Here is an 11,242-nt window from a genome sequence, read left to right on the forward strand (position 1 = left end):
ATTTGGTCACGTTATTTTAAATAAGTATCAATTTTACATAAATGTGTATACTGCTAGTCTACCGCTCTCACCTGAAACGCAGCAAAACAGCAGTTCTGTGTTACTGATGGTGTTACTACTTTTATAAGGGATTACTTTGTCAGTCACTCGTTTGTGTGATCCGCCACTGCCACCTACTGGCAGAACTAAATATCGCCTTAGCATCAAATCAGGTGGGAGCAAATTAGCTTTTCACTCTGTGTTATGATGTCAACTATTGTTACAACAAAAGCAAAAAAAAAAAGTGATTGGGGGGGTACATTAAAAGAAGTTCATCAAATTCTGAGACTTTTTTAACACTTAAAATACTCAGGGTGCCACACAGCTTCTCTGTGACAACGCAGCATACATTACAAACCAAATCCCTCTACTAATCACGCTGGGTCATTGTTACAGTTCTGTACTGAACTGTGAAATTTTTATCTTTTTGAATTATTTCCAGTTAACAAACATCAAACGCTGTACCAGAATTGTTGGAAATATCTAACACATACATGTTAAAATCAAATAAAGCATTTTACAAAATGTTATGTACTGCTGGGTTTTATTTTCTGTGAACACAATTTCTTTTTACAACTCCATATTTGAGCAGGACTTCTTATATATTACAATCATTGGTTTAATAAGACACAGGGGTGCAGTCATATTTTGACAGATTTACATTAAGATGCAGCTATCGGTGATGACTATTTTGAACACATTTGTCTTTTCTATTGATCACTTTTTGCATACATGTTCACACAGCTTAGGTCATTATGGGTGAAAACACCTAAAAAGGAAGCAGCAGTTAAATCGTGAGAAAAAAGTGGGACCCGAAAGGAAGGAGCTTTTTTTTCATTTCATGCAAATGAGGCAAGGGTGACACTGGGTCAGGGCAGTGACTTGAAGGTTAACTGAAGGAATCAGTAGAGGAACACGATAATCTTGCTGACAAATAGATAAACAGCACTGATCATATTTTTATGCTTTATCTTTTGCGTTGGTAGCTGAATAATAAACTTCTGCACGATCTCTCACTTACTGCTGCTACTTTTAATTAGGATGCTTTAACATAAGGAGGCATTGCATGTGTACATAAATGTTGGGTAAATTATACATTTTTTTATGCTAAATATTGAACTTTTACACTTTTATCATTTAAAAAAACTTTCTTCTGTCTGGATAACAGGAGATTAGTTTATGATCTTTTACTACTTGTGAACGCCATCTTCCAATAATTAACTCAGTGGTATTTCTTGGGATGCTTTACTCACTGTGTTTTGTGAATTGGACTGTATTTAACCATTATATTTAATTAGGGTGGTGTCGATCAAAACTTTGGAGCACTACTCTGCAGCAGCATTAATGTGTGGCGAGTACTATCCCTTCTTAAGAAGAGGCTAGGCAATAATAGCCAGGTAGCTTCAGATGGAAGAGCTGCAGGCGACGGTGTGGATGCTACGGCCGGTTGAGCAGATGACGGCATGGCCGATGCAGGCAGTTGAGCTGGTGGCGTAGCAGCTGCAGGTGGTTTTGTAGGTGGTAGCGTGACAGGATGCAGGACATGCTGGGCTACGCCTCCAGCTGATGTGGGAAACCCAGGTGGCTGTGAGTGCTCTCTGGAGCTCCCAGTGGAGACAGGCGATGGCTGTATGGATTCAGCTGATGGAGCAGGATGCTGGGCGGGCTTAGCTGAGCCTCCAGCTGTCACAGCAAACTGATGGCTGGGTTCTCCTGAGCCACCTCTTTCCTATCGGTGGAAAAATGTACCATGTCGACCAATTAAAAAAAACAGTCAACACGTGGGATTTGATTGTTTAGGAAGAGGGAAAAGTTTTAGGAGTGACGGTAACGGCAGCGAGACAGAGCGAGCGAGAGAGAGAGAGAGAGGGTTTTTAGATGTGGGAGATTTGTGACGTTTAGTGTGGAGTGTTTACTTAGTGTGTTGTCTTGTGTAGTTGTTCTGTTGTGTAGTCGTTTTGTTTTGTGTGTCAGTGAGGGCACTAATGAATTTCACAAAGGCACATTTGCAATGTAAACACTGTCACTAAGTAGAAACCAGCGGAGTGATACACCTGTTGTCAGGCCTGCAGGTTTATCTCTGCACTGTTCTCCTGTCTTTTGGTGGACAAACTTTTTTTTTACTGGCACACATCATTTGTGGGGCATCTTATTGCGAAACCTAATTGTTCTCTCATTTTAGTTTTAGTAATATTTTTAAATGGTTGTAGAAAATGAAGAAAAAAAGCAGGTGTATTGGCTGCATTTTTAGATAAATAGTTTTATATGTTTAAAAAATGTACAATTTATATTTGCATTTCAAGTTATAAAAATTTACTGTTTTGTTTTACAGTAAAAAAAATGCTACTAGGATTTTAAGTTCTTTGTGTGATTTCAGATCAGATCAGCTCGCCAGCGGCTTTACTTCCTGAGGAGGCTGAGGAAGTTTAGCATGAACGCCAACATCACCTCAAATTTTTACAGGTGTGCAATTGAGAGCTTGCTGACGAGCTGCATCACAGTTTGGTACGGAAGCTGCTCTGCCAGCAGCCGTAAAGCACTACAGAGGGTGGTGAAGGCAGCAGAGCACATCACTGGCACGAGGCTTCCTGCCATTCAGGACATTTACCTCCAGCGATGCCTCCGTAAAGCACACAGCATCATCAAGGACCACAGCCACCCAGCACATCAGCTGTTCTCCTTGTTACCATCTGGCAGACGTTACAGGAGTCCGTCTGCTCGGACTACAAGACTTAAAAACAGTTTTTACCACCAAGCCATACGACACCTCAACCACAACACTTAAACACACACAACACAGCACTCAGAAGCTGCAGCTTCACAAGTACTCTGTTTAATCTGCACTGGTCACTTCACTTTATTGTCATTGATATTTATATTTAAAGTGCAATACTGTAATTTTCTGCTGCTCATTCCTGTGCAATATCCCATCTACCCTCCCATCATATTTCTTTTCAAGATTTTCTTATTTAATCACTAGTGTACATATATTTATATTTATAGATACATATATATTTAGTCATTTTTTCTCTTTCACCATGTCTCTCTAATATTTAGCTCCTTACTATTTTTATATTTTTATATTTTATTTTATTTTATTATATTTTATTATATTTTCTCCTACTGTATCATGCTGCTGAGTGACTGCTGCTCGTCAAACACATTTCATTGCAATGTTGACCCTGTGCTAACTTGCATATGACAAATAAAACTGAAACTGAACAGTAATACTAATGCAGTATGTCAGTGAAAAAAACAACTAAATTCAGTTGAGCTGAAAAGAATGACACCAAACAAGGCAAGGGGGAAAAAATAAAATGAAACAATTTGAGGGTGAAATACAAACGTAAACTCAAAACAGGGCTCTAGAGTGCGACCAATTTGGTCGCAAATGCGACCAAATTTTTCAGTGGTGCGACTAAAAAAAAAAAATTTGGTCACACCTGTGCGACCAACTGTTAGGGTAACAAAAAAAAAATCTCTGCAACTCTCCGTGTGGTCAACAACAGACACAGATTATGCCCCTATCATGGACTAAACCAATCAGAGATAGTCAGGGGCGGGACTTCTCTGATTGGCCGTGGTCCGGTTGAAAGTGCAGGTGGAAGAGAGAGGTGAGTAGCTTGAATAAAGCGATATCAATTCATTAACGGATTCCACACAAAGACGTAAACACAGAGCGGACCCGACGCATCAGAATCAACTTTGTCTTTCTCGGCTTTCTCACCCGACGGCCCGAACACGGACACGCTGTCGGAGCTTAGCGATTCTGATGCGTCGGGTCCGCTCTGTGTTTACGTCTTTTTTGCGCTGATTCTGAGCTGCAGGTTTTGTCTCTCCAACCAAAATTCGCGAGCCAGCAGCAAAAGAAGCAGCAAACTGAATGTTCGTCATGAATTCCCTCTGACTTTTGCTGTTTTGCTTCCACCACGATAAAAATCACACTTCCTGCACAGCTCTCTCTCTCTGTGTACTTCAGGAACAGTTTCCCGTCTCAAATCTCTGTTTTCTGCATTATTCATTTGCTTATTACCCACCAGTCTACCGTTGTTTACAGCGCTGTCTTTTTCTTTTTTCACTTAAATGACCTCGGACAAGAAAGCCTAATTTCTGCTGTTCAATACTGAAGAAATTTAAACTTCTTAAAATTATGCAAAATTGCAGAATATTGCAGAATATTTTTAAGGTTATCTGCTATAAAAAGCCAGACCAGGAAAATCTCCTTCATGTTTTTCTGTGTTTTATTCTCAGTTACTTTCACACAAAGGCATCTGCTGTGATGTTCACAATTCTGATGAAGTCTCACATGTATCAGTACTGATAAATGATCAGAATTATAATATTTCTGACTGTCTGAGGCTAAATTGAATCGAATCAGGACTTTGAGAACCGGAATCGAATGGATCATAGAAATCAGTGATGATACCCAGCCCTAGTGAGCAGCCTACGCCCGACAGAAGTGGATGTAGCTGTGGGTAGTGAGAAAAGATGAAAAGAACTATTGATAACGTTTTTGTTAAGTTAAGGCCTGATCCGTCTGAAATTCATAGCCAGTGCCATCAATCTTTGAACGCTGAAAAAGCAGCAGTGTATCCAGGAAACACATTATATGCTGCAATAAATGCACTGCCCAAGTGTCCCCTCTCCCCACTGCCTTTCAGCAGCAGACAGCAGCAAACAGGTCGTCAGAGGAGCCGAGATGATGATTAAGTTTAAGATTTTCTACAATATTGACAAAGCACTTTAAGCACAAGTTTGTTAGTTAATAATTTAGAAATGAATATTGTCTGTATGGATTCCCCCCCCAAAGAAAGTGCACATGTAAAACTGCAGAGATAAGCGATGCGGTTGAAAAATTTGAGTGCGCCTAACTTTTGTGCCGGTACGCCTAAATTTTTAAAGTTAGGCGTACCAGTGCGCCCATGTCAAAAAGTTAGTCTAGAGCCCTGCAAAAGGAGTCAAAAATGGCCAGTTGTATTTCAGACGTCAGTGGGTTAATCCAACAAATCAAAAAAAATTAGGTTTAAATTTTTGTTCATGACAGTGCAGATTTCTGACATTTTGTGTAATTTAAGCATCTAACAATGTCATTGTTTTCTAACAAAAAACTGTGTGAAACGTAAGTTAGACTTGTGTTTGTAAATGAACCGCCCCATGTTGTAGCTTTCTGGATTTTATACTTGTTGGGCTACATATTTATTTATTATACAGGCTATACAGTACTTAGAATCAAAACTCACATGTTTTATGTAACTAAAGTGTTTCATTATGTGGGCTACAGAGAATAATAATTAAGTTCTAGAAAATATTTATATGAAAAACGTGTAAACTTACTGCATTTGAATTATTCTAACCATATGTAACCACCTGCATATGTGTTTGAAAAAAAAAAAGGCTTCGATTTTGCCACCCCATTTGATTCCTTTGCCACCCTCATGCCACCCTAAGAAAGTTTCTCTAGATCCGCCCCTGGTGTTCATCCTCTTCAGCTCTAGCGTAGACGACTGGCTCTGCCATGTTTTTAATGTTTCTTCTTTCCGTGTGTCCGCTACTTTGAAACGCTTGGGCCACTCTGCCCGCCCTGCCCGCCACAGTTTCAAACTGGTCATGTGACTGCATGGCCACATCTGATTGGTAAAAAAGTTACCGGAAACTCCACTGGCGGCATGTTAGCTAATGTGTTAAACTAATTATTTTTTAAAAAGTAACAAGTCAAATTCTGCAAATGTAGCGGAGTAAAAGTACCGTTTCTTCTTCATAAATGTACTCAAGTAAAAGTAAAAAGTATCGTGCAAAAAAGGTAAATGTAACGGAGTAAATGTAACTCGTTACTACCCACCTCTGCCGAGGGTGACGCGTTTCCCTTCGTTTTTCTTTTCCTTTCTTTTTTGTTAACTGTATCCACAATTGTTCTATAAAAATATTGAGTAAAAACCTGCATTCTATCAGAACGCCACCAGATGGCGATAGCTCTGATTATAGAAATGCACATGAAAAGCTTTCATTCTTGACCTCTTTGAACACTGCTGAGTTTGACAAGTTTGTTATTTTTGGGTTGTGCGTTTATTCGCTTTCTTGGAGAGAGTAAGATGAGAAGCTTAATGCCACTCTCGTCTCTGAACAATAAATGTAAAACTGCTAAATGTTTTGTTGTAAATTAGTCTGCAGAAAAACCAACGCGTAGAAGCTTTCGTACAGATCAGCAGTTCATTGGTGGTGGATTTCTGTCACCTGTGGATACGGCTAGGCTGGTTGCAGCTGCCAGAGTGGTATGAATGCTCCTGACTCTCCACCAGAAAGCAAATAAGAGCATTTACTAAAGTTTGAGATTATTTTGAACCACGGGAATCACAAGGTAGATTCCTGGAGGCCAGCAACACTCAGTTAGGGGTCTGTCACTGTTACAGTCTGGACCTGTTAAAGTTTTAGACTTGCCGAGCGGCTCCATTCAAAGTTTTTCTGAAACACATCTGCTTGTCACCCACTGTGGCATCTTCTGTACCTCAGCTATTCTTCGCCCTTTTATGTACAGAGAGGATAAAACGGACAATATCAGGATGGAACTATCAGATGAGGATTTATTTTAAGTGTATGTCTCCGGGGTATGTAGGCCCTTAATTCCCAAGTTGTATCTAACAAAGTAATGGGTAGGGTGAGGTTAGTGAGGTAGTGGGGGACTCCCAGTGGCTGTTTGTAATCTGTGTTGTGTGTTGCATATTCCATTTATGTCGAGAAATCCTCCAGTTACACCTGTAGAAATACTCCTTTTTTTCATGGCTGACGTCCAGTCATAAGCTGGATGTACAGAAGTGATTTGATTTTTCTGTACAGTGTTGGTTAATCCTCCCTCTGGATGAAGTCGGAGACGATAATCCTGTAATATTTACAGGAGATTTAAAAAAAAACCTTGAATGCTGCTCGAATGTATGCAGAAGCCATTTATCAGGTATTTAAAAACATTTTAAACCGCATCTTTTTTACCTTATAAGTTTGTTATTGTGTGACATGGGAGAAATGAACAGAATACCGTCTTTTATTTAAATGTAACTTATTGGGGCAGTATTGGTATATTTGCATCTATGGGTGCGTGATTAATAAAAATAGAAAAGTCAGATGGACTGTTGTGGTTCCTTTTATGTTTCACATGACTGTGATGGTCACGATTTTGCAAGTCAGGAATGAAGTGGAATTAACCCAGAATTTTAGCTGTGTCTACTGTTCTGCATGGTATCCGGTAGGGGAACACTTTAAGGGTGGCTTCTTGGCAGGCACTCTATATATCTTAAGGATGTGTTTTTCATGACGTGGCTGGTGATCTGCTGTTAATAGCGTTTTAGGCCTCTCACTTCTTCTTTTGCCTTCCACTTCAGTTTTCAGGCCCCTCTTCTGTGGAACCAGCTTCCAGTTTGGATTCGGGAGACAGACACTATCTCTACTTTTAAGATTAGGCTTAAAACTTTCCTTTTTGCTAAAGCATATAGTTAGGGCTGGACCAGGTGACCCTGAATCCTCCCTTAGTTATGCTGCAATAGATGTAGGCTGCCGGGGGATTCCCATGATGCATTGAGTTTTTCCTTTCCAGTCACCTTTCTCGCTCACTATGTATTAACAGACCTCTCTGCATTGAATCATATCTGTTATTAACCTCTGTCTCTCTTCCACAGCATGTCTTTTATCCTGTCTTCCTTCTCTCACCCCAACCGGTCGCAGCAGATGGCCCCGCCCCTCCCTGAGCCTGGTTCTGCCGGAGGTTTCTTCCTGTTAAAAGGGAGTTTTTCCTTCCCACTGTCGCCAAAGTGCTTGCTCATAGGGGGTCATATGATTGTTGGGTTTTTCTCTGTATCTTTGAAGCGCCTTGAGGCGACTTTTGTTGTGATTTGGCGCTATATAAATAAAATTGAATTGAATTGAAACTTGTCCAATTTCCTTAAATTTGTAAGGACACACTCCATACCCTGCTGAGGTTTCAATCACCTTTTTGGTGCTAAACTAGTATTTAGTGGCTTTCAAACTGTTTTATCTTTGGTATTTTTCCAATATTTTCACTGATTGAACCACAAAATATGTTTCTGTGACAGGCTGCTAATAAAAAAATGCCTAAGGATACAATTTAAAAATGGTCCTTAGTTATGTTGTCTGTAACAAATAAAGACAAAAAGAAAAAAAAAACACATTCCCATGAATATTGTCAGGTATAAGGAGTCAACTAAAAAACAAGAAAAACAAAAGAGAAGCCTAGAAAGCCTCAAGACCTCTTGACTCAAGGAAAAATCAGAGAAAAGAAAAAGAGAACAAGAAAACACACCCTTCCAGTGAAAACCCCCCAGTGATTAATTTCCACTAAAAGGGTTCAAATGGGCTCGAAAGAATAATGCAACAAATAATATTTTACATTTTGTGAGTACAGCTCAACAAAAGCTTATTTTAAACGTGTGCAATGAGGTTGTGGTATTTTTGGCAGTGAATTGTATAAAAACATGGAGTGTCATTCCATTTATTTATATATCTTATAATATCTTAATGTAGATAAACTGCTTTAGGCTCAATCTAAGTTAAACCCATGTGAACTGCAGCCTCGGTCTCCTGTTTTTAACTAAGTGGTACCTGGTGTGGTCTTCTGCTGCCATAGACCATTTGCTTCGAGGTTTGATGTGGTCACAGATGCTCTTCTGCTGAAGAGTATGTCTACATCCATCTGAAAAACATGGTGGAGGCTCTGCCATGGCCACTACCTGGAAAATGACTGATTGGCAGCAGCTGAATATATTCACACTGCCAGTTCAATGAAAGCATACCTGGATTTAAACAACACACACACACACAATGGGACACTGTCAGTCACGGATTGGCCTCCCCACAGCCTGAACCTCAGCATTACTAAATCTAAATGCTAAGCTAAAGAGTTTTCAGCGTCCTTCCAAAAGCCTGGAGAACTATTCCTGAAGACTTCTTAAAGAAATGAAAAGAAAACTGCCTCAGACAGTTTGGACTGTGTACAAGAATAAAGGTCATCATACCAAATATTGATCGTCAAGCTTGTTAGAATTATACAAATTTCATTTTTGGCTGATATGCTGTTTTTTCACATTTCAATAAATCGCTGGACCTATTTCTCATTTCCCTGGTAAAATATAAAGACACGAGGGGTGACTCATGACATTTTGCACAGTGCCGTAAGAAAAACAGCTCGTAGCAGGCTGTGAGCTGTTTTTGCATCGGTACTACAATAATAAAGTGTAAAATGTGTATTATTTCAATTAGCTTGATTTAACTGTAACTACAGGGGTCCAACAAACAATGGGGACGCATCATCTTCGGAAGATTATTTCTCTGTCTCTTTCTCATTTTCTTCAGACACCGTGGAAACTAAAGAAAACGCAGTTTACAACGTAAATATCTCTGAACCTATTAAAGTCTCTCATGTTAGTGTCAATCCGGTCGTTAAGTGATGACGTGAGGAATCCTACTTCCGGGCCTAAAGTAGTCTGCGTTTAATATGGCTTTTGTGTTGTTAACATGTTTAATGTTTTGTATTTTCTTCTATTTAATCTCAAAAAGCTCCTAAAACAGTCAGTGATCACTGTTGACCTCCCTCGGCTTTTATTACCGCTAATCATTTATTTAAGCTCGGTTTTTAAAACCTTAGGTAACTACAGCCCAGCCCATGTAGCAGTATATGAATGACTAACCTCGTATTGTGGATGGATTATCTCAGTTGTTCTCCTGGCTGAAGTTTGGTCCTTTTACAGCATCCTGCCATGCGATTACATTTGTTCCTGATCACAGAAAAAACTCACGTTAACTTTTATCGAGTGGAAAAAATGTTAGCTTGTTTATATTATGCTAACATAGCTGTGTCGCTAGCAGTCACGTAGCACATCATTATATACCAGCTAGCCAAACTTCAGTAACCCTACAAACGTCACTGCTGTTTAGTTTTCTGTCTTCATTTATGTTGGAAGTGATAACAGAGCTGTACGTTTTAATTTGTTTCCAAAACCCCGCAGTCAGGACATGCTATATTGTATTTAGATAGAAGCTAGCGAGCTAACTCCCTGCTAACTTCTAACTCCGTTAAATGTCATAAATTCCGTTTTCATGGATGCCCGGATGTTAAACTCAATTGTTACACCTGGTAGAGCAGAACGCTGATCATTTTATTGAAGATGAAAGACTTTAGACAGTTTTTCAACTCTCAGTAATGCCATAGTGATCGTTTGATATATGGCCCTGCAGCGGAGTTTAGGCCCAGACACGGCTAGTGACGTCAGACTTAACGACCGGATAAACAGTCTTGAGCTAGCTAACCAGGAAAAATGCAATATAACGGATATTACTGAAAATATCCTCTTATCGCCAATATAAAACATTTATACAACATGATATATACAATATACTGTACATGAAAACCATTACCATGTGTGCTTCTTAGACCACATGCAGAATAACATTACTGTTGTGGCTGTAGCTTTGTATGCTAGTTCTGACCCACAATGCCATGGATGTGCTCTCAGCTAAACTCTGGTCACGTGACCATCACAAACTCTACCTCAAACAAACTTTACAGCACTTTACACTTTATAACACTTTTAACAAACCCTTCTTTTATAATCACATATTTTAGACACGTTTTTAATCAATGCTAGCTACACTTTTGTTTTATCCAATCCATTTTTAACCCTTTCCAACAAATATATGAAGTAAATGAAACGTGAATCTATCATAGAAACATATAAAACAAACACCTTTATTTTAACAAATAAACGGAACAACTGTGTTTGCTAATTCTAGAAAATATCAAGTTTCCACGTTAAACAGATGAAGAAAAATAGTGTTGTTGGGGAGGACTGTGCAACACATCAGTCCAAAACCTCCCACAGGGGGGTCAGATAACTGACTGTTGGGGAAATAAAACACGATCCACATGGTTTTCATTCTCATCAAGCGATTCAGTGACTCCTTGTGGTCTCTTGATGAAGGAAGAGATCCCTGCTATCAGGATAGAAATGTTTCCTGTGTTACAGTTTTTCCCCATTGGTTTGGCTCATTTCTTGAAACAGAAATTACATTCTCAAAACTCTAAGATCATTTGGCAAAACACTCTTACAGTTTAGCACAACACTATAGCTCACCTGCAAAAGCTCATATCTCTTCCAAAACTGTTCACTCAGGCTTCAATCTAAATCTCTTTCTCATTTAAACA

The 11,242-nt window shown here is 39.3% G+C and overlaps 1 long non-coding RNA gene across 1 annotated transcript; it reads right to left on the reverse strand.

Annotated features, from left to right (window-relative positions):
• Positions 1-19: 19 nt before the first annotated feature.
• LOC146503331 (uncharacterized) lies at positions 20-11,054 on the reverse strand. The gene is made up of 3 exons (XR_014868603.1): positions 10,456-11,054; positions 8,644-8,834; positions 20-1,768 (listed from the first exon to the last, which is right to left on the reverse strand). It is a non-coding gene; the product is annotated as an uncharacterized LOC146503331 (long non-coding RNA).
• Between the last annotated feature and the right edge of the window lie 188 nt (positions 11,055-11,242).

This window comes from Neolamprologus multifasciatus, chromosome 14, assembly GCF_963576455.1.
Source record: "Neolamprologus multifasciatus chromosome 14, fNeoMul1.2, whole genome shotgun sequence".
Lineage (NCBI taxonomy): Eukaryota > Metazoa > Chordata > Actinopteri > Cichliformes > Cichlidae > Neolamprologus > Neolamprologus multifasciatus.